Source organism: Gavia stellata, chromosome 20, assembly GCF_030936135.1.
Source record: "Gavia stellata isolate bGavSte3 chromosome 20, bGavSte3.hap2, whole genome shotgun sequence".
In the NCBI taxonomy this organism is placed as follows: domain Eukaryota; kingdom Metazoa; phylum Chordata; class Aves; order Gaviiformes; family Gaviidae; genus Gavia; species Gavia stellata.
The window spans coordinates 4,175,904-4,197,000 of record NC_082613.1 but is presented as its reverse complement, the minus strand read 5'-3'; the positions used below and the strand labels follow the sequence as shown (position 1 = coordinate 4,197,000).

The 21,097-nt window shown below is 40.5% G+C and overlaps 1 protein-coding gene across 3 annotated transcripts in view; it reads left to right on the top strand.

Annotated features, from left to right (window-relative positions):
- Positions 1 to 304: 304 nt before the first annotated feature.
- The window catches only part of OSBPL2 (oxysterol binding protein like 2), a 44,627-nt gene continuing 23,834 nt past the window's right edge, over positions 305 to 21,097 (top strand). The window contains exons 1-3 of one of the 3 annotated variants that reach the window (XM_059827034.1): positions 305 to 325; positions 1,182 to 1,278; positions 4,104 to 4,187. The gene's annotated coding sequence lies outside the window, so the exon portion shown is untranslated. Of the gene's footprint in view, positions 326 to 879; positions 914 to 1,181; positions 1,279 to 4,103; positions 4,188 to 21,097 lie in introns of those variants that run through there. The other 2 variants (XM_059827033.1, XM_009810982.2) reach the window with 2 other exon arrangements.

Sequence of the window (21,097 nt, the reverse complement as noted above, 5' to 3'; positions counted from 1 at the left end):
CCGCCCGGCGCAGCGGGGGGTTCCCGGTACCGCCTTAATCTGCATAGTCCCGCCCCTCCGACGCGCCATTGGCCAGCAGTCTCCCCAGCAGTGGTGCGGCCCGGGGACGTGCGACTCGGCGCCTGATTAGCATTCGCCCCGCCTCCGGGCGGGTGAGCGGGGAAGCTGGTTCGTCGCTTCGGCGACGGCGGGGCGCAGCCGCGCTCTGCGATTGGCGGAGCAGCGCGTCACTCAGCCCCTGCGAGGGCCGCACTTCCGCCTCGGTGTCAGCGGTGCCGGGCGGGGGGGCTGCCGCGGTGGGGCCGTCGCGGGAGCGCGGTGCCAGGTAATGCCGCCGAGCCTGCCCCGGGCCCGCCGCCCTGCTCCGCTCTGCCCTCCCCTCCCCGCCGAGCCGCTCCCCTCAGGGGGCTCGGCTCCCCCCCACCTGCCACAGCGGCGCCTCCGCTGAGGGAGGGGCGGCAGCGCCTCCCCCAGCCCTGCCCGGGCCTGGCGCGGCCCAGCCTGGCGCGGGGGTCCCTTCCCCGGTGGGCCGCTAAGGACTCTCCTCGGCGCCGCGGGCCGTCCTGTCAGTCTGGCCGGGGGCGGGGGGCCGCCCGGCCGGGCGCTGGCGGTCACCGGACCGGGGGAGCGCGGCCACCCCAGCGCTGCGCTCTCTTCCCCGGCGGACGCGGGATCCTTGACCCGCCCGCTTGTTTTCTCGGGGCGCTGCGAGTCGTAGGCCTCTGCAGCTGAGTCTATGGCGCGTTGGATTGAAATGATTCCCCTTCCATGTTTCAGCGGAGGCGGCAGTCCTGGGGTGCCCCGAGCTGCGGGCTGGGTGGCAGAACCGCTTTCTCGACCGTAGGGCTCTTCTCCGGGGACAGGGGAGGTAGCGCGGGCTGAAGGACATTGCTGTGCAGAGCACGGGTTGCAGGTCAGTGGAGCTCTGTCAGTCCTAGTGTAGAGATTTTTCTAATATTTTTCTTTCCTGACTGCTTTTGGAGCTGGGTAGCTTAGCAAAGGAGTCTGTGACACCCAGTTCCCAAGACGAATGTGTTGAGCTCAGCTTCAGCACGATACAGGAGCCTCAAGGGGCCTTTTAGACCACAGCTGAAGCACAGAGAGCAGTTAGGATTTATTTGAGTTCGGTTTTTTTTTTTTTTTTTTGTTCTTCAGTTACCTACTCAATGTTTCTCTTACAGAGCTCCTGAAAGGGAGACAAGCAAGATGCGAAAAATAGCAGGAAAAAAGGCTTTTTTTTAAATAACATGCCACCAGAACTTCTGCATGGTAACAAAGGTATAAATTATGTTGCCATTTATTTAATTTGGGTTATTAATCATGTTTGTGCTATCTGTATGTTTGGATCCAGGATTCCTTTCGGAAGCAGTTTGTTACTCTGCAGCACTTGCAGGCCAGAATTTAAGATGTGGGTTCAAAATCGCCTTCTGTTTTTTATGTATCTGCCAAAGCATGTTCACTGCAAGCAGATATTGCTTTCATTTACCGTGAATTTTCTCAGTTGAAATACATAGCCTTCATTTAAGCTTTCAAAAAGGAAAAGTAAAAAGGAGATGCGGGTCTGCAGTGTAGATTAGCATTACTGTACCACTCTTCTGACAGTGTTTCCTTTTTTAAAGCTTATGCATGCAAGAGAAAATAAATTCCAACTTAATCTTCCAAAGTTCAGTAACTCCTTGTTCATGTTGACATCTGGGGGCAACCACATATATATCATCTTAACAAACTTTATACCAGTATGCTCTGGGACTTCTAAAACCTCAGGGCAATTTCTGGAAGGAGTGACTTGGGTAACTTCCAAACATAAGCGCTGTGCCGTGGGATGGAAGTAGGAGAACTGGCTAAACTAGCACGGAAGCAAGAAATTCCGAGCAGTGATTTTCCCCTGAGTAACCCCGTGGGTTTTCAGTTACTGTAAACATAGCTTTTCTTAAAATAGTTATCAAGTCATACAAATGTTCAACCATGTGACAGAAAGTTGAGGGCAGTCTAGGATAAGATCAGGAGTGATTCTTAATGTTGCTTTCCTGAACCAACACCACCTCATAATGAACTTGTAACTTCAGGGAGTGCTCAAAAGGAAACACCGAGACATCTGCTGTCCAGGAATAAATATGCCTTTTTTTGTCCAAAACTAGCCCTTCAGCCATGCCAATGTAATCTCATAAACAGAAGACAAAAGTTCAAGATAGAAAATGATGATTAAACAACAAACTCTATGCCTGCAAATAGTTGAAGACTAGGTAGATTAAAGGTTTCAGTTGATGCAACACTGAAAAACAGTGCAGCACAGGTAGTTATTTGCTTGCTAACACCTATGCAAACGTACTTGATTTGGTAACTGGTCATGGAGGGTAATTTTCACTGTTGGATGATTTCTTTAAATCAATTTTAATACTGTTACTGCTTTCTATGATACGGACTTGCTTAAGCTGACAGGTCTTATGATTGAAACTGGTATTTCTTTCAGTCTTTCTGTTTGTGAATTCAGCTGTGTGAACTTCACACATGCTGACCTAGAACAAAGGTGGAAAGCTTAGCTTTCTGTTATTTTAGTGCTGGCTGGAAAACATACCAATCAGGTTTTTTGCTTGGATAAGGCTGTATTTTTAAATCACTGTTTGTAGTGCCAGTCAGATGATTTTTTTGTTGTTGTTTGAAAGCAAGAGTCACATGCAAGTACACTGAATTTTTAAGCAGATAATTCATTAGCTCTGGTATTTGAAGTAACTTGTCCTTGAACAATGCAATGTTATATCATGCTACTTGGTAACTAGAACTTCCGTTTACAAGTTGGCATTTTTTTCTAGTCCTTCACTCAGTATCAATTCTGTCACCTGAGTCATGAAAATATCTGATAAAAAAGTCTGTATTTGATGCTAATATGATGTTTTAAAATGCTTAGTGTTTGTTCTGTTCTCTGTGAAGTAATTAAAATGTATGGTTCTCTTACATTTTTTGGAAGAAATGCACAAAATCAGGCTTGCAAAGAATATGCGTTAACTATGTTGAGCTCAACATCTTGAATGTTTTTGCTGAGTTTGAATATGTAACTGATCACAGGGGCATCTTCACCTAGCTGCATAAATTGGAAAGTGGGAGCAATTAAAAAGTTGGTCACCCTGTATCTGCCACTTTGGAAGATGTGGGACTTTGATATGTTTTCTGTTGCAAAAAAAAATAGGTTATGTGTTGTATCAGTTCTTTTATGGTTTTTATTATTTTATGGAATAGACCACCATAGAACTTGGAATGAAAGAATACATTGTCCCAATGCTCAAATTCTTAATAATCACTATGAAGAAGAATGTATGATGTTGTAATTATTTACTTTGTGTTCTTAAAGGCTTGTAGTAGCAAGTTGCATGAGAGCAGTAAGCAATTAGAATGTGTCAAATATGGCTTCCCATTGCTTTCAGTTATACTCTTCAAAAATTTGTTGTTGATTCAGTGCACAAAGATAATGCCTTAATTTTCAGGATCAATAAATTACAAGAATAGACTAAGCTTACTTAAACTTGATTTATTTTTTTAATACAGTTACAATTGGAAATTCATTTGCTGGTCTAGACAGATCCTTTAGATTATTTCAGTATATTTTATTATGCACATAATTTAATGAGACAGATTTCTAGTAAATTACAGCAGCCTTCCATTCAGAAAATGCAGGAGGCTGGATAGAGTTGTCTGCCTGTGATTGTTTATAAAACTGGCAGGAGTGTGCACAAAAGGTGAATTGTGCCTGCAGCTGCAGAAATACATCTGGACCTTTTAATCTTGGCCCTCTTGGTTTTGTAGTCCAAAACTTAAACTGGATATTGCTCTGTTGGACACGTAATGTCTGTGCTTGGCATTAGACTGAATGGAAACCTTGATCTGTGGCATTCCTGTTTGAGTTCAACTCCTTTGCTGTGCTGTTCAGAGTTTTAGATGAGATAAGGGTTATGGCTGTTGGGATGCTATGAACCTCTGGGTATTACAAAGAAGCTTGCATGCTTATGATATTTGTCAAGAAATGCGTTTTCATGAATGGATAACTTCATTATATTTTTACTAGCATTATTTTTACTCTTCTGAGTGATTTTTTTTTTTTTTTTTTTTAGGGCTCCCAAAAGAATTTAATATAGCTCATTGAGTTTTGATTCTACTGATAGTTCAAAAGGGATGATATGGAAAGTTTGAAGATGGTAAGCATTTGAATTCTGAGGTGTCTGTGGTTCACATGACTCACTTCAGACCTAACCAGCTCCAGCCACTGAGGTAGACTCTGTTCCCTACAATGTGTCAGTGCAATCAAGTGAGAACGAGAATCCTTTTAATAACCCTCAATTATAAAACTTGTACATGTTAAGGCTATGGAGAAGTTAGCTCACCAGCCTATTTATAATGGTCCATTCAGCAGCATGTTTGCTTACTGGATGAGATGAGAACTTTGTTAGAACAGAACTTCTCCCCCATGCATGTGTTCTTTCTAGGTTTTGCACAATGTCAATGAAACTGTTGAACGGTTGTTTAATAGTGAAACAAAATTGCTACCTATCTTTAGAGATGCAAATAACTTTATTTACATGATCTTATTTTGTCTTAAACGTAGTTCTAAGTGCTGTGCAACTGTTTCATTATCCAAGCAGGTTGATGTTACTGAGCAGATAGCTAGGTGGATTCTTTATTAAAACTGAACTCTACTTAGAGTTATTTGTCCTGTCTTGAGAAGTCCAAGTTTGTCTTTTTTTTCTTTTTTTTTTTTTTTAAATCTCTTCACAACAGCAAACACAGTAACACCCTTATACTGGAATCCATTAGATATCTACTATAAATGTAGCTTTAAAGGAAATTCAACCATAGCAGAAACTCTGACTTCCTAAAGCTTTTGCAAATTTGTGGTATCCTCTTAAAACTCTTTAACAAATAGTCTGCTAGCTGCGTGCATGAGCTTGTGGTGCAGAATTTGAGTGTGTGAGCAATTGTTTGTAGGCATAAAAACATGGTTTCTTACGCTGTAGGGCTTTGCACTAGGTTAGTCAGCTGTTGTCATCCTGCTTTATTTGCAGTATGATTGCTATCATAATTGCTTAAGAGTCTCCATGAAAATGATTTGTAAGATACCTTGTACAGAATAAGTGTAAAACTACACCCGCTCAGACAGAATGGGTCTACAGAGACAAAGCTTTAAAAGTGCCTTTGAGTAGGAAGATCTATAAACTTAAACCTGTTACTATTTTTACTGTTCTAGGGGTTTTCTCCAGTGACATTATATGTCTTCACATTCGTAAACTTCAGTGATCAATTTGTAGGGGTGGTTACATTATGATAAGAAATATTCAAGCATACTTAATTTTACCTTCAAAGTAAGTTTTGGTTCAGAGAGAAGTGTTCATAAATGATTAATTATATATCTACTGAGACTTGTGTCCAAAGCCACTGTGCTTGGAGTTATTGATTACTTCCCACCTTGTCTCTCTTACAAATAAGATAAAACAAATCCTCAGAAAACTACTAAGAAGTAACTAGTTTCACAATACAGTATTGAATTACTATTTTTTTTAACAGTGTGGCTAGAAATGAGCTGGTTTATCAGTCATGATCAAACCTAGAATTATGCATCATGGGTAGAGAAGGCATGTAAAACAGAATTTTGCGATCTTTTACAATTGTGGGCAATGAAATAGTTTCTAAGGGAAGGCTACGAGGTCCAAAGAATGCTGTACCAGATGCTCTCAGGTGGAAAAATGTCTCAAATATTGATGTAGTGTTAAAAAAGGAGAACATTTACAGAATTCTGTGAGAATTTCAGTGAAGTGTTTTGCATCAGAAAATATTAATCTGCTGGAGTCAAGTTTCTTTGGTCTTTTCTTCTTTGTTTGTTAGGTTTGGTAGAAGTTCTGTGAGCCACAGAACAGAATTTTTGGTTGAAGTGAAACTGGGGATAGCTGTCAGTTCCGTAGGTAACTGAGCACTATACCGCTAGGGTATTGTCTGTCCAGTTTCATCTTTACAATTTTTATGTTCAATAAATAATGCTTCTGATAGCAGCACTGTAGCTGTGTGCTGGTGGCAGTACTCAGTGCGTGGGACAATTATTGTGGTGTGTTCTGATGCAGAAACAAATTTTGTAGCCTGAACTCACTGCAAACCAGACTTCCAGCATTTCAGTTGGCTCTAATTCTTGTGAAGTGTCACCAAAAATCTGTATTCCTGAGAGAACAGAAAGTGATTCTCTCTGCCATAAATCTGTTTGGCTCATATGTTCAAAGCTAAATTTTCAGATGTTCAGTTTGCTGCCACCATTGTTTCAAGTGCTTTAAAAATAAGTTCAGCTAAACTCTCAGCTTAGGATACTTTGCTACTTTGGTTCTGTTGTGGGTTGACCCCGGCAGGCAGCTAAGCCCCACACAGCTCTCCCCCCTCGCCCCTTTCCCCGCCGCCCCACACACACATGGGGTATGGGAGAGAATCGGAAGGGCAAAAGTGAGAAAACTGGGGGTAGAAACAAAGACACTTAATAAGAAAAGGCTGGGGAAAAAGCCAAATAGAAATAAAGAAAAGCAAGAGATGCAAAAGCAATCGCTTGCTATCAGCTGAGCAGTGTCCAGCCAGTCCCCGAGCAACGGCAACCCCTGCAAAACTCCCCACCGGTTTTATTGCTGAGTGTGGCAGTATATGGCAGGGAACATCCCTTCCTCCAGTTCGGGTCCGCTGTCCCGGCTGTATTGCCTCCCAGCCTCTTGTCCACTCCCAGCCTGTTGTCCCTAAATCAGGGTTGTTCACATGGTGTGCAAAACACCAATCAACCAGAGAGTCGAGATATTTGTCTTTATTGCCGCTCTGCAGAGTGGGGTGCCGGGCATTTAACGTCAGCCAGCACACCTCTCAGAAACACAATGGGGTCTTTTATACAAAAAGATACAAAGAAGGAGTCACATTACAATAACTGATTGGTCACTCATACAAAAGTTCATCTGCGCATGTCTTAGTGTTAATTTAACTCATTATACTAAGGTGGGCCTATATTTGCATTTAAAATCTCCTCCTAGGGGTGTGTTTTTTAGTATTAAAATCACCTAAGGTAACTAGGGTTCATACCTTCATCCTATCAGCTACTGCTAACTTACTGTTTAACTTTCTCTACTACAAATCATATATCATTACACACCATTACACACATTGAATAGGTTATTACATATTCTGAAGGGTCCTTGAACAGTATCATTTGTCTTAAGGACTTTCTATTCCTGTTGTCATGGCTTCAAAACTGACCATCATGGTTCTCTTGTTTTATTTAACCCTTTGACATCAATGCCCCCCTTTGAGACTTATGGATATGTTTTAGAGTTCCCTCAAGCCTCACCGTATATTCTTTTCAAGGAAGTCTTCCCTGACTCATGCTCTTCTATTTTCTTCATGAAAGGGTTGTCTTTTAATTTAGTCATCATTATTTGCTGGACTTTTCTATTTTTTTTTTTTAATGCAATAATTTTGGCCAATTTCTCCCACACATTCTCCAACTGATCCCATTTTTGGAAAAACATAGTTCACTCCATAACCTGGAAAAGAACAAACAGCATATAACCCTTCATTTTTTGACACGATTACAGGACAATATAGTCTTTAACAGTCCTGCTGAGACAGCTCTCCACTTGTCCTTAGCTTCTGGCGGAGGGGCTGGCTTAACCCGCATGTAATGGATCCAAGAGCTGATTCCCTCCACCTTCACTGCTGTATAGGTAGTCAACAGGATGATGTAAGGTCCTTTCCACTTTTCTTTCAATGGTTTGTCTTTCCAAGTGCCAATATAAATCAAGTCTCCAGGTTGAAAATTGTGTACTGGTGAATCCAGGGGCAAAGGAGCTCGTTGATTATCTATGTAAGGATGATAAAATGTGCTAAAGAGCAAATAATTTCTCAACATTCCTTCCCTTATAACATGTGTTTGGTCACTTCTGTTTCCTGTGCTTCTGACTGGATAGGGTTTTCCATATAATATTTCAAAAGGACTTAATCCTTCCCTTACTCGAGGGGTAATTCTAATCCTCATTAGAGCAATTGGTAAAACATCCACCCACTTAAGCTGAGTTTCTTGACATAATTTTGAGATGTGCCTCTTAAGGGTCTGGTTCATTTTTTCTACTTTCCCGCTAGACTGTGGTCTCCATGGGGTATGTAAATCCCATTTAAATTGGAGAAATTTTGATACTCCCTGGACCACTTCTGAAACGAAATGAGGCCCATTGTCAGAAGATATCCCTTTAGGAATTCCAAACCTAGGGGTTATTTCCTTTAATAATGCATTGACAACCTCTCTAGCCCAATTGGTGTGGCAGGGGAAGCTTCTGGCCATCCTGAATACGTATCTACTAACACCAGTAGATATTTGTATTGTTTATGTTTTGGTAACTCAGCAGAGAAATCTATTTGCCAGTGTTCCCCAGGGGTTATTCTTTTTTTTCATGTCACCTGCAGGAGATTTTGTTTGTATTTTGGGATTATTTACACAACAAGTTTGGCATCTTCTTACTACTGTGTCTGTATTTGTTTGCATCTTTGGTCCTATAGCATATCTTTTAACACTGCTTATCATAGCATCTGCTCCCATATGAGTTTCTTCATGTAACTTTTTAAGGAGGGCTTCCATCATTTTGGCTGTGGTGAGGACCTGCTGATTCAGAGTTATCCACTATCCTTCTGAATTTTTTGAACACTTTAACATTTCTGCTGATCCGTCATCTTTTTCAGAATATTGAGGAGGTTTCATGTCAATTTCTGTACGCGGGTATCAAGGCTCCAATCACACATCCATCTAAACCAGCCTTTTTTGCTGTTAAATCAGCTCTTCTGTTTCCTTCAGTTATTTCTCCTTCTCCTTTTTGATGGGCCTTGCAATGGATTATTGCTGCTACTTTTGGTTCTAAGACCGCATGTAACAATTTCAGGATTTCCTGTCCATATTTTATACCGCTTCCCTGTGAATTCAGTAACCCCTGTTCTTTCCGAATAGCTCCATGAGCATGAAAAAGGTCGAAGGCATATTTAGAGTCTGTATATATGTTGACTTTTAAGTCTTTTCCTATATCCAGGGCTCTAGTCAATGCAAAATTTCTGGGTTTTATGCTGAAGTATTCTTGGGCAATGGTTTAGCCTCTATCTCTTTCCAAAGAGTTACCACAGCATATTCCACCTTTCTTTCTCCATTATGCATAAAACTGCTACTATCAGTGTATAGTTCTAAGTCCACATTTTTCAATGGTATATCTTTTAAATCTGGTCTGCTAGCATAAACTTGTTCAATCGTGGCCATGCAGTCATGCTGTAAATGTTCTGCTATGGGCATCAAAGTGGCTGGATTTAAGGTGGACACCACACTTAAGGTTACATCCTTATGATCTATTAGGATAGCTTGATATTTAGCCAAGCGGCTTGGAGAAATCCAGTGGTGTCCTTTGTCATTCAAGATGGCCATTACTGCATGAGGGACCAAAACCGCTATAGGCTGTCCCAGGTTCAATTTTTGAGCTTCCTATATTAATAAGGTGGTTGCAGCTACAGCCCACAAACATGCTGGCCACGCTTTGCTTACTTCATCCAATAGTTTTGAGAAACAAGCTACAGGTCTTTTCCAACTTGCAAGAACTTGGGTCATCACTCCTAAGGCCACGTGCTGTCTTTCACACACATATAATTGAAAAGGTTTTGTCATGTCTGGTAATCCCAACGCTGGGGCATCTGTCAGATTTTTCTTTATCATTTCAAAACTTCTCTGACGCTTAGGAGTCCATTGTAGTCATTCTTCTGGTCCTTTAACCACCTCATATAAAGGTTTGGCCATCAATTCAAAGTTAGGAATCCATATTTGACAAACTCCAGCCATCCCCAAAAATCCTCTCAATTGTTTTTTTGATTTTGGTTCTGCAATTTTACAGATTGCCTCTTTTCTCTCTATTCCCAGTTCTCTTTGACCTTTTGATATCTCGAAGCCCAGATATCGAACCTTTTCCTTTGCAACTTGAGCCTTTTTCTCGGAAACTCTGTATCCCGCTAATCCCAAATAATGCAGCAAACTAACTGTGGCTTCCAAGCAGATTTCTTTAGTGTTGGATCCTATTAATATGTCATCAACATATTGTAACAGGGTTATGTGGTCATATTTACCTTGCCACTGTTCCAATTCCTTTGCCAATACATTACCAAACAGTGTAGGGCTGTTCTTAAATCCTTGAGCGACCACAGTCCAACACAGCTGTGCCTTTCTTCCCGTTGTGGGATTCTCCCGTTCAAAGGTGAAGATTGTCTGGCTTTGTTCATCCACTGGGATACAAAAGAAAGCATCTTTTAAGACCAAAACAGTAAAATAAGCATTTGTTTCAGGTACCAAGGCTAGCAGAGTGTAAGGATTTGGTACAGTAGGGTGTATGTCCACGGTTATTTGATTTATTGCTCTTAAATCCTGTACTAATTTATACTCATGAGAACGAGGCTTCCTTACTGGTAAAATAGGAGTATTAAATTCAGATTGACATTCTCTAAGCAGTCCACATTGCATGAAAGTTACTTATCAAGGGTTCCAGTTCTTTGCGTGCTTCCAGTCTAATAGCGTATTGGTTTACCGTTATTGGCTTTACCCCTGGTTTAAGTTCTATTTTAATCAGAATAACATTTGTTGCTTTACCTGGCTGCTTTGAGGCCCACACCAAAGGAATTACCACCTTCAATGCTATGCCTGGGATGTTATTTTCAAGTTCTTTCGAGGTATTATCTGTCAGTAAGCAGATTTGAGCCTTCCATGCTATCTCTGGAGGGATATGCAGCTGTACAGAGTTCTCAGAGAAATTTACTTGAGCATTCAATTTGCAAAGTAGATCTCGTCCTAACAAAGGAAGGGGACACTCTGGCATGTATAGAAACTCATGAGTCAGTTTAGTATCTCCAGTTGTACATTCTGTACGTTTTAAGAATGGCCACAAAGTTTTTCTTGCCATTGCCCCTACAACCGGCACTGAGGTGTTACTCAAAGGTTCCTTACAACTACTTATTACTGAATGGATAGCACCGCTATAGATTAAAAAAAATCTATTACTTTATTCCCCAGCTTTACTGGAACCGGGGGATCTGCTGGGGAAGCTTTAATATTTTCCCACAGTCCCTATAATTTTGTCTCAGAATCCTCTAGCACCATCATATTGATGTTTTCAACTTCCTTTTTTTAATCCGTCTCAGGACACTCACTTTTCCAATGTCCCTCTTGCCTGCAAATTGCACACTGATTGAATCCCAAGGGAGGACCTCTCTTGAGCCCTATTCCCCTTCTTCCTCTTCCCTGCGTTTCTCCTCTACCCCTTCTGTCCCTTCTGCCTCTCCCTCTTGGTGCTCTTCTGTCTACTATTGCTGCAGCCAAAAGGGAAGCCTGCAATTTCATTTTAGCATGTTCCTTTTTCTCCTTCTCCTCCTCCCTATTATTATACGCTTTATAAGTTATTTCAGTTAGTTGAGAGGTAGACATACCTCTGGCCCCATCTACCTTTTGTAACTTTTTTCTGATGTCTTGTGAAGATTGAGCTATAAATAACATATTAAACATCATCTGATTTGCCTCTTCCTTGGGGTTCAGATCAGTCCATTTCCTTGCTATTTCATATAACCTTTCATAAAAATCCGATGGGCTTTCATGAGGTTCTTGCCTGACCTCATACAGTTTGGACAAGTTCTTTGGTTTAGGTACCCCGTGCTGTATTCCCTATAATGTTAGTTGTTGATATTGTTTTAATTTTGCCTTCCCTATTTCTGTATTTGGATCCCACTCAGGATCTTCCCTTAAAGGCAGATACTGTGCAGGGTCTTCTTGCCTATTTCATTTACCTCCCTCTTCCTTAGCTTTGTCTAACACCATTCTTTTTTCTTCTGCAGTAAAAAAAGTATTTAGTAAAGCTTGCATATCTCCCCAGTTGGGGTTGTGAGTTAACATAAGGGTCTCTAAAAGCTGACACATCCCCTCTGGGTTTTCTCTGTATGACCCAACTGATTGTTTCCAATGTAATAAATCTGATGTAGTAAATGGGACATGCACAAAACCAGGTTTTCCGTCAGTTCCCACTGCCTGTCTTAAAGGAGCCTGAATCACAGGTCGGGTATTCCCTCCTGTCCTACTCAAGATAGGACTAAACCATTTGTCTCCCATTTCCTGATATTCCTGATTTGTTCCCTTTTCAGTATTATATGGGGGAGGGGAAGAGGGAACTAATAATTGTACATCTTCCTGTTCATCTCCTCCACAGCATATAATTCCTTGTTTTGTTTCTTTATCTTCCAGGCATGGCATTATCAATTCCCCCCCAGTTTACATTTGTTTTGTATATCAGGTTTCCTGTACAATGTCATAAAAGCATTAGCATATGGTACTTCATCCCATTTTCCAAGCCGGCGACAAAACAACATTAATTGCAATATAGTAATATATTGTAAAGATCCATTTTCCGGCCACTGTTCACCATCATCCAGCTTATAATTTGGCCACCATTGGTTATAATATCTCTTCATTTTATCTTTAGTCATTGGATCTCCCCCAAACTTATTCCAGTTTTTTAAAATACAACCCAAAGGGCCACAGGGTGGAATCGTGGATTGACCTGACCCCATTTTTCCTCTTGCCTCTAGGTGCGCACTCAGCTCTGATCTTAGTTAAGGTAATCTTTTCCCCCGTTACCAAGCGTCTATGTGCGAGTTATCTTCCGCAGAAGCAATTAAATATAGTACTCACCAATCCAGGAATTTGCCCCCCTTTTCCCTTGTACAAGTATCTCTTGAGTGATGCACCTTTGAGCTGCTCACTGTCTTGGCGCTGGAGGGAATCCGGAGGAGTGTCTGATCAACAGGTTGGTGCGTGCTGGAGTCCTACTTGGTCCGATTCGCCACCGCTGGGGATGGTAAGACAAGCTGGGCAAGGCTTTATGGCCGTCCCATATGGGTCGCCAGAAATGTTGTCCCTAAATCAGCATTGTTCACCTGATGTGCAAAACACCAATCAGCACAGGGAGTAGAGATATTTGTCTTTATTGCCACTCTGCACAGTGGGGTGCCAGGCATTTAACGTCAGCCAGCACACCTCTCAGAAACACAATGAGGTCTTTTATACAAAAAGATACAAAGAAGGAATCCCATTACAATAACTGATTGGTCACTCATACAAAAGTTCATCTGCGCATGTCTTAGTGTTAATTTAACTCATTATACTAAGGTGGGCCTATATTTGCATTTAAAATCTCCTCCTAGGGATGTGTTTTTTAGTATTAAAATCACCTAAGGTAACTAGGGTTCATACCTTCATCCTATCAGCTACCGCTAAGTTACTGTTTAACTTTCTCTCTCTACTACAAATCATATATCATTACACACCATTACACACATTGAATAGGTTATTACATATTCTGAAGGGTCCTTGAACAGTATCATTTGTCTTAAGGACTTTCTATTCCTGTTGTCATGGCTTCAAAACTGACCATCATGGTTCTCTTGTTTTATTTAACCCTTCAACATCAAGTCTACTTGCTGTCAGGGCAGAGTGAGAAGGGGAGAAAGCCTTAATGCTGTGTAAGTACTCTTTGGCAATACAACATGGGTGTGTTATCAACACTGCTTTGGTCACAAATCCAAAGCACAGCACCATATGGGAAGGAAATGAACTCAATCCCAGCAGGACTGAGTACAGGTCCTCAGCTGTCCCAGGGCATTTAATAACTCTCAGCTGCAATAAGGCCTATAATAGGGATAGCTGCAATCTTCAAAGGAATGGAAAACTGACCGTGGGCCAGGTCTTCAGCTGATCCTCTTCACTCAACCTCTCTGCATTTTGATTAACAGACTGGGGAAGGAAGTTGCCCTTCTCTTACTGTGGATGTGGAGTGAGCTTCATCTTGCCAAGACATGTTGGTGGAAGATGCTGTTACACTGAAACTTTGGAGTAAGAAACAAATCTAACTTGGTAAATAAAATCCTCTTCTGGATTCTGCCATCTGTGTAGCTGTTCTCTGGTTGAAGAGATTTTAAGTGCATAATAATTGCAGCAGGTATCTAAATTGCCAATTAAATTGACTTCTTGGCTAATTTTTATAGCTGCTTTAAATCCAGTGTTGTTGGTAACCTAATTTCATGAGTCAATTAAGATTCATGCTTGCTGAAGCTTTCCTTCAGAGATGAAGCTCTGCAGTTTGGTGCTTTCAGGAGATGTGTATGAAGTAAAACCACATGAATATTTATCTTCTAGTTCAAGTTATTTATTTCTGTCCCTTGAAGTACTACAGCTATGTTTTATTTCAGCTGGCAACTCAAGAGAAGGTGGGGTTGTCTCTTGTTTCACCAGTCATGTTGTAGGACTGTTGGGTTTTTTGTTCTCTTTTTTTTTATTTATTGTTTTTAGTGTCAGTATGAAGGGTGTGTCTATTTGATCTGCTGGCTTTTGGCATCCCTTTCTGGACAGAAGGTGCATCCTGAACCCAGGATATCAAACTAATGAAAATGTTGCTCTTTATCAACACATGCTGTTAGGTGGATTAAATGGGGCATGGAATGAGTTTTGCTTTGTATCAAGCTAATTTTAAATTCTGTGCATACTATTTCTATTAAATTGAGCTTGTGCTCTTTTAACCCATTAAAGAAAAGCAAAAACCTGAAAATTTAGTGTCTTTTCAAAGTTCACAGGATTTGCCTCTTCCTCCTCCCATGGGAATACTTGTGTGGTATTTTTATCGCATGAAATTTGACAAAAAGTTTCTCTTTTTTTTTTTCTTTTTTTTGAGGAAAGCCTCACTTGACTTTCTCCCCCCTTCCCCTTGCTTGCAAGTATTTTACTTTCAAGTTAATAAACCTAATTTGTTTTAAAATGTGCTGTGGAAGTACACATCCAGCAAAACCTTGCTAGGCATGTGAAAAAGCGGATGAATGTGCTAGTTCATTAATTCTTTGGTGGCACTTGAATTAGAGTGTATTGAACTTCTAACCACCTACCTGCTCATGCTGGTGAATGTCTGTGTTCATTACCATGACTGCTTACTGTTTCCATACTTGGTTTTATTTAAATGCTCCTTGATCTCACAAGTAGATTCAATGTCTGTAGAATGAACATGACCTAGTGTTTTATATATGTCTCATAGAGCTAGACCATGTGCTTTAAGAGTGAAAAAAACCAGGATTTGTAAAGGTAGCAGGATGGTGTCAACAAAGCAGTGGCTTTCCAGAATTGCTGCATGATGTGAAACTTCAACTTCAGGTCTGGAGGAGTAAGACACAGCAGCTGTAGTCAGCCAGCCAGACTTCAAAACTGATCTTGCTGAACTGCATTCCAGTCAAATTAGCAACTCCAGCTGTAAATGCTTACCTTTCTATAGAAATGTAAATGTTTCTTTAAGGAGGAGTAACTTCGGTTAACCAGCTGGGTCTTTGTTGAGCATTAACATAGAAGAACAAGTTAGTACGGAGTAGCTAGTTATGCTGAATTAACTAAGTCATAGTAATTGCATGTTTAAACTCTTACGGGTTGTTTTGAACAGCTTCTAATGTTCGGGTTTCGGAAATTGGTGTATAAGTTGTGAGGATCCAGGATCTTAGTGACAGACATAAGGTGGTTTTTTTCTTTTTTCTGTTGAGGGTTGGAATTTGAGAAGAAGCAAGCATACTTGATGACAAATTTGGGGGATTACTAACCTATCCAGATAAATGGCAAAGGAAATTTCAAGTTTTAGTACTTGACAGAGGTGTAAGCAAATGAAATGACGTTACGGACAACCGTTATAGGTCATCTCCACAGCCTCATCTGGCATATAGGTGGCAGCAGGCAGTGGATCTCCACACATTTGGCTTCAGAGAGAAGCTGTGAAGGTGGAACCTCTCTTTACAAGGAGTGTGTGCATCTCTTCTCTTATAGATGCTCACATGCATGTCACAGAATACGTTGAGCAAATTAGATACTTTATAAAATGATTTGCAAAGTCTTGCACTTTTGTTGTCCTGGTTTTAAAAATAAATTCAATTGGGAGGAAATGGTTTAAAATAGGTGGGAATTCTGCAAAGTCTGGGACTGATCGTATTGATACTATACCTCTGGAAGAGAGTTCCCTGTACCTTCTACTGCTGGGGACTGTGAGCTTGTATGGGACCCTACGATCTGTGTGGAGTTAAGCTTTTGAAAGCAAAGCCTGTTAGCGGAAGCCAGATCACCTGGTATGTGTCACTGTCGAGTTACAGGTTCAACCCAGTGCTGCACAGAACGCTTTGTTTGACGTTATTCATAACCAGCTGATTGGCAGGTATGGTATGACTCTGTTCTTCCTTCATCACGGGAGCTCAGCTATCACCTTAGTGTAGGTGGTGTGAATAGTTACATTCTCTGCATCAAGGCAGAGAGAGAGAGAAGCATGTGTTTTCCTGAGAGCGAGCCTCTCGGGATCTGTCTTAGTACATGCTGCGACCATTGGTGTGCCATGCATGTTTAGGAACAGCCTTTTCTGTTCTCTCTGTCTGTGGCAGATGTACTTCTGGAAAGCTGGATGTCAATCTTAGTAATCCCCTCCTCTCTGTAGAACCTATTTCAAGTTGTGTTATGGATGTGGTGCAGGTATTTTCTTGTTTTTTCGCAGTATTTACTGCAACTGCATGCTTTGTTTCGTCCTTTGCCTTTGCAAAACATCCTCATGTCCTTTAAGAAATGGACTGTCCATGGTCATTAGTCATACAGGAATGTGTGAACCTGTTCTGATAAATCGTAAAAATTTAAAGGAGTTTTAATGAGTAACCTGCTTTTAATACAGGTTTTACATTTTAATAACAAAAGTACAAAACAGACTTTGTGTCCATGTGACTAGTAGTTAGTTGTATTTCTGTCCCTTACCTGTTCAGGCTTTGGTTACTTGCTTGGGACAAGCATGGCATTTTTATTTCAGCATTGGTATCTGCATTTCTAAATTGTGTTTTTGGACAGCATAATATCTTGTTTAACCTGTTTGTGGATGGCTTTACAACATCACTAAGGTGAAAGCTTATTTCAGAGGAACCTAAATGGTAGTCTTTTGATTAGAAGATACCAGAAGCTCTTACAAGTTTTTGACTTGCATGCTATGCTTAGCTTAACTCTTGCTAGTCTGGTTTTGTATATTGTAGGCATTGGCACGCAAATAAGCAAAATGACTAGAAAAACTAGCTTCTGCCCAAATAACTTGTTCAAGACTTGCTTCAATAAATTATGTTAAACTTCGTTGTTTTCTGGTAATTGCTTTTGCACTTACTTTAAATGTAATTTCAAAGAGTAAAATTGTATTGTGAATATTCTGGGCAACCTAGTACGGAGAATTTCTCAGAGCAAAATGTAAGATAATACAGTCTGCAGTACAGATTTGCTAACCAATTATGAAGTTGCACTGTTGTAATGGGCATTATACTTTTTTTGGATGTTTTTATCTGTTGTCTTTCAGTTTGAGCTTCAAAAATAGCATCTCTCCTGTAGGGTAATCAATCTATTACAAAAATAAAAATAAATGTGGCAGTTTTTATTTATGCATATGAATCCCATAATAAATCCAATTAGCATATACCAATCCATACCCTTAAAATATGAGGAAATAGATGAGCTTTGCCACTTATCTTGTAAACCACAAAATCTGGGCTGCTCGTGGTCAGGGGTGTGTTGTCATCATTAAATTATGAATTTCCAGTTCTCTTAAGATGCCCCTACTTGTAGCTTTTTCCTGTGATTTATAAAATGATTTCTATACAGTCTCTTTTTGGTCATAAATGTGGCAATGCAGCTAGGCTGCAGTCCCCAGGCAAAAGCACCTTTCTGGGTGTCCCTGCCTTGAGTACCCAGGCCCAGCCTGTTAGCACGGGCTGTTAAAGTGAAGCCCACTAAGATAATTTTAAGCTCTAAACCAGCAAACCCTGATTGCTGAAGCGGTGTTCTCTACAACCAAGGGCAAGTGAAGTCCTGTATGCAAAACTGGTTGTTACATTCCTGATGATCACTGTGTGTGTAAGAAAACATCCAAATACACTTTTTATTTCTTCTACACTGTAGAACTAAAAGATGTGAACATGATATGATGTTTATGCTTTATGAAAGATTTCCCAGGATGGCTGTTGGTCCTAAGTGCCTAAAAGTGTGTCTGTCGCAGGAGTATTGCACCCTTCCTTGAATGGCAATTTTGATAAAATCTGCTAACTACAGTTGCTAGTGTGTTAAGTGAATTCTTTCGGGTACATGATGGACATGGAGGAGGAAATACAGATTACAAATGCTGAATATGAAGCAAACAGGATGTTTTTGTCTTCTGGCATTTCAACCTAGTTGAAAGTAACTTTTTGTGGTTGCTTTTAGTAAGAGAAAAGGACTTAATCCTAGCTTTTTGGCTCATGAAAGCTAAATGCTGTTATCATTGTGTGTTCAGCTACATGCAAACTCACATTAATCTCTGCTAAATAAAAGAACTGAATGTAAAAGAAGTGATATGAGCGTTAAGTTGTTCCTAGTGTAACTCTGATGCAATATATATTACTTTATCCCTTTAAAAATGCTCCTAGCACCTTAGGAGAATTTGCAACTGTTATTTAAAGTGACTTTCATGTATATTTTTTTCTTTAGGTAATAGTAACAAAGCTTGTATATAACTTACAGGGATATGACTGAACTTTCATTTTCAAATAACAATGAGCTTAAGGTGTGGTGTGAAGTGCCTATCAGGAGAACACGGCATAACTCTTGCTTCTAGTTAACTCAAGTCTTTCATTCTAGTTACTTCGTTTGTACTTGGTGAGTGTTTTTATAGGAAAGCTTCTTTGTCTCTGTAGTGAAACTGCATGCTGTGTGATGTAGTTCCACTTCAGAAGTCCTTTTGTAATGCAATTATTACTGTGCAGGAGGGGGGAGAGGAGAAACTGGCATTCATCTATATGACCTTGTTTAAGGCTCTTAAAAATTGTCAGCTATCATTAAGTCATAATTTTTATTCCTCAGTGCCTTCTATACAAGTCTATAGCATACTGGAGTTGCTGTTACAAAGCATCTCTGGAGCTTGCAAGCTGATATGTAACGTGGCTGTGTTTGGATAGAGACCCTGAGGAAGTGTGCTTTTTGCGTTTGAACAGGGGTGGGTTTTGAACTAGCTCTTTTTTTGTGTGTTGCAGATAGATATAAGGCTATTTCAGAACAGAATCCCGCCACATGATCTGTATGCAACTATAGGATAGTCCTGCTGCAAGAGCTTAAATAAAATAATAAAGACTAAACATAAAAAGGGAGGATGCAAGAAAACATGGAGAAAATGAGGGAACTGTAGTGCTGGTCATGAGAGGGCTGTATCTTGTGCATATACAAGTTTCCTTCTGGAAATAGCGGCTGCTGTTTTCCTAGAAGGATGCAATACTTGCGGACATTAAAACCATAAATATCTTGCATGTTCAAGGATACAGTAGCTTGGAGGGTTAAAGAAGCCCTCTAATGTAACTTCTTTTTCAGCAAACTAGTGGAGTCATTCCAGTGAGGTGATAATGGCTTCTGGGGTGAACAGTTGTCCCGAGATAACAAGTTCCTGTTTTCTGTAGCAATAGTTTTCTTTGGATTCCTTCTTTCTGCCCGGGTTGAAAGGTTTACATAGTTGCATCCCCCAGGACAGATTTTCTGCAAAGATATGACATATTTGGAGACCTTGGAAGAGATACTTCCAGATATGTTGCTGGTGGGGCTGGAAAGTTTGGAGAAACTGACAGCAGCTTTGGTATGAACAAGCTTTTTTTTTTTTTTACAGTGTCAAGGACTGGCTTCTGCTAGGCAAAGTAACACAGGGATAGGTACACGGACTTGTACTTACAGTACGGATTTAGAACAATGTAATCAAATTTGCTGTTTAGTTCACCCAGAAATCTGAGCTAGCTGCTACTCTTCAACCAATTATTAGTTGAGGGTTTCTTCCTTTCTTTGATTCTATGGCAGCATGATTGCTAGTGGCCTGAACTGTCTGTATCTTTTTGAAGTGAAGCTGCTGCTCCTTTGCCTTATGCAAGCAGAGTGCTTGCTGATAGCCTTGCACTGGAAGTCTTCAGACATACATGTGTCTGACTTGTTAATGTTTTGAGCTGTTGCATCCTTGCCTAGGAGAATGCAGCACTTTGACAAAAGTAAGTCAGAAACCTGTTGCTGATGAGCAAGAAAGTTGAAGAAGGTTTAAAGGTCTGTGACTGGAGAACAGCATGGGAAAAAGGGAAGGAAACTATCATGCAGCTGAGAGCAATTGCAACAGCACTGTAGCAACAGTCAAGAGAAGCAGCTGCATAAAGTTTTGTCCTTGTGGAGGTGAGGACTTGTAAATAAGAAATTGCTGAAGATTATGTGGAAGCTCAGATACTCACCATGATGCAGAGGTTGATGTAGAACCCTATAGTGGCAAGCAAAATAGGGAATTCCTAAGGGAAAAGCGACAAACTGAGATAGCTGGCTTTGACAGACATAACACTTCAAGGTGAATGCTACATTCATTAACTTAGATGAGTTCCAAAATAGGCTATTTCAGCTCCTACTGAATGGACAATTGGAAGGACCATATGTGTGTGAGATATTCAAATAGCTTTTGTCCTGGGCAGTGAGGTAAAAAGACTTGAAATACAGGAGGAATCATGCAGTTTCATTTCTTGCAGAGAGGAAGAGAGAAGGAATTGGCTTCAAACATGGCAAGTTCTTCTACTAGGAGTACAGTGCACTTCTGGCTTTGTTTCTCTTAATTGGAACGGAATTGTGAAAGTTATAATTACTCTGGAAAAACTACTGTCACAAAAGCAGTGGGATCTTCAAGGATCATAAAAAATTGAGACTGACAGATTGAGGTTGTTTTGGAGGAGATATCGATAGCATTGCCATGCTGTCGTTTATCATTGTGTACTTGGCTCATCATTGGTACCTGATGAACATTTGTAAAAGTGCAAACTAAATTTTGCCATTATTCTCCTTTGACTAAAATTGGGTGAAATAAAATGTTTATGTTACACCATTGCCAACCATCTGGAAAAAATCTAATTTAGGCTCTCCATAAAGTAGAGCTGGAATGCTTCATAAATCTGTAAGTTATTTGCAGTG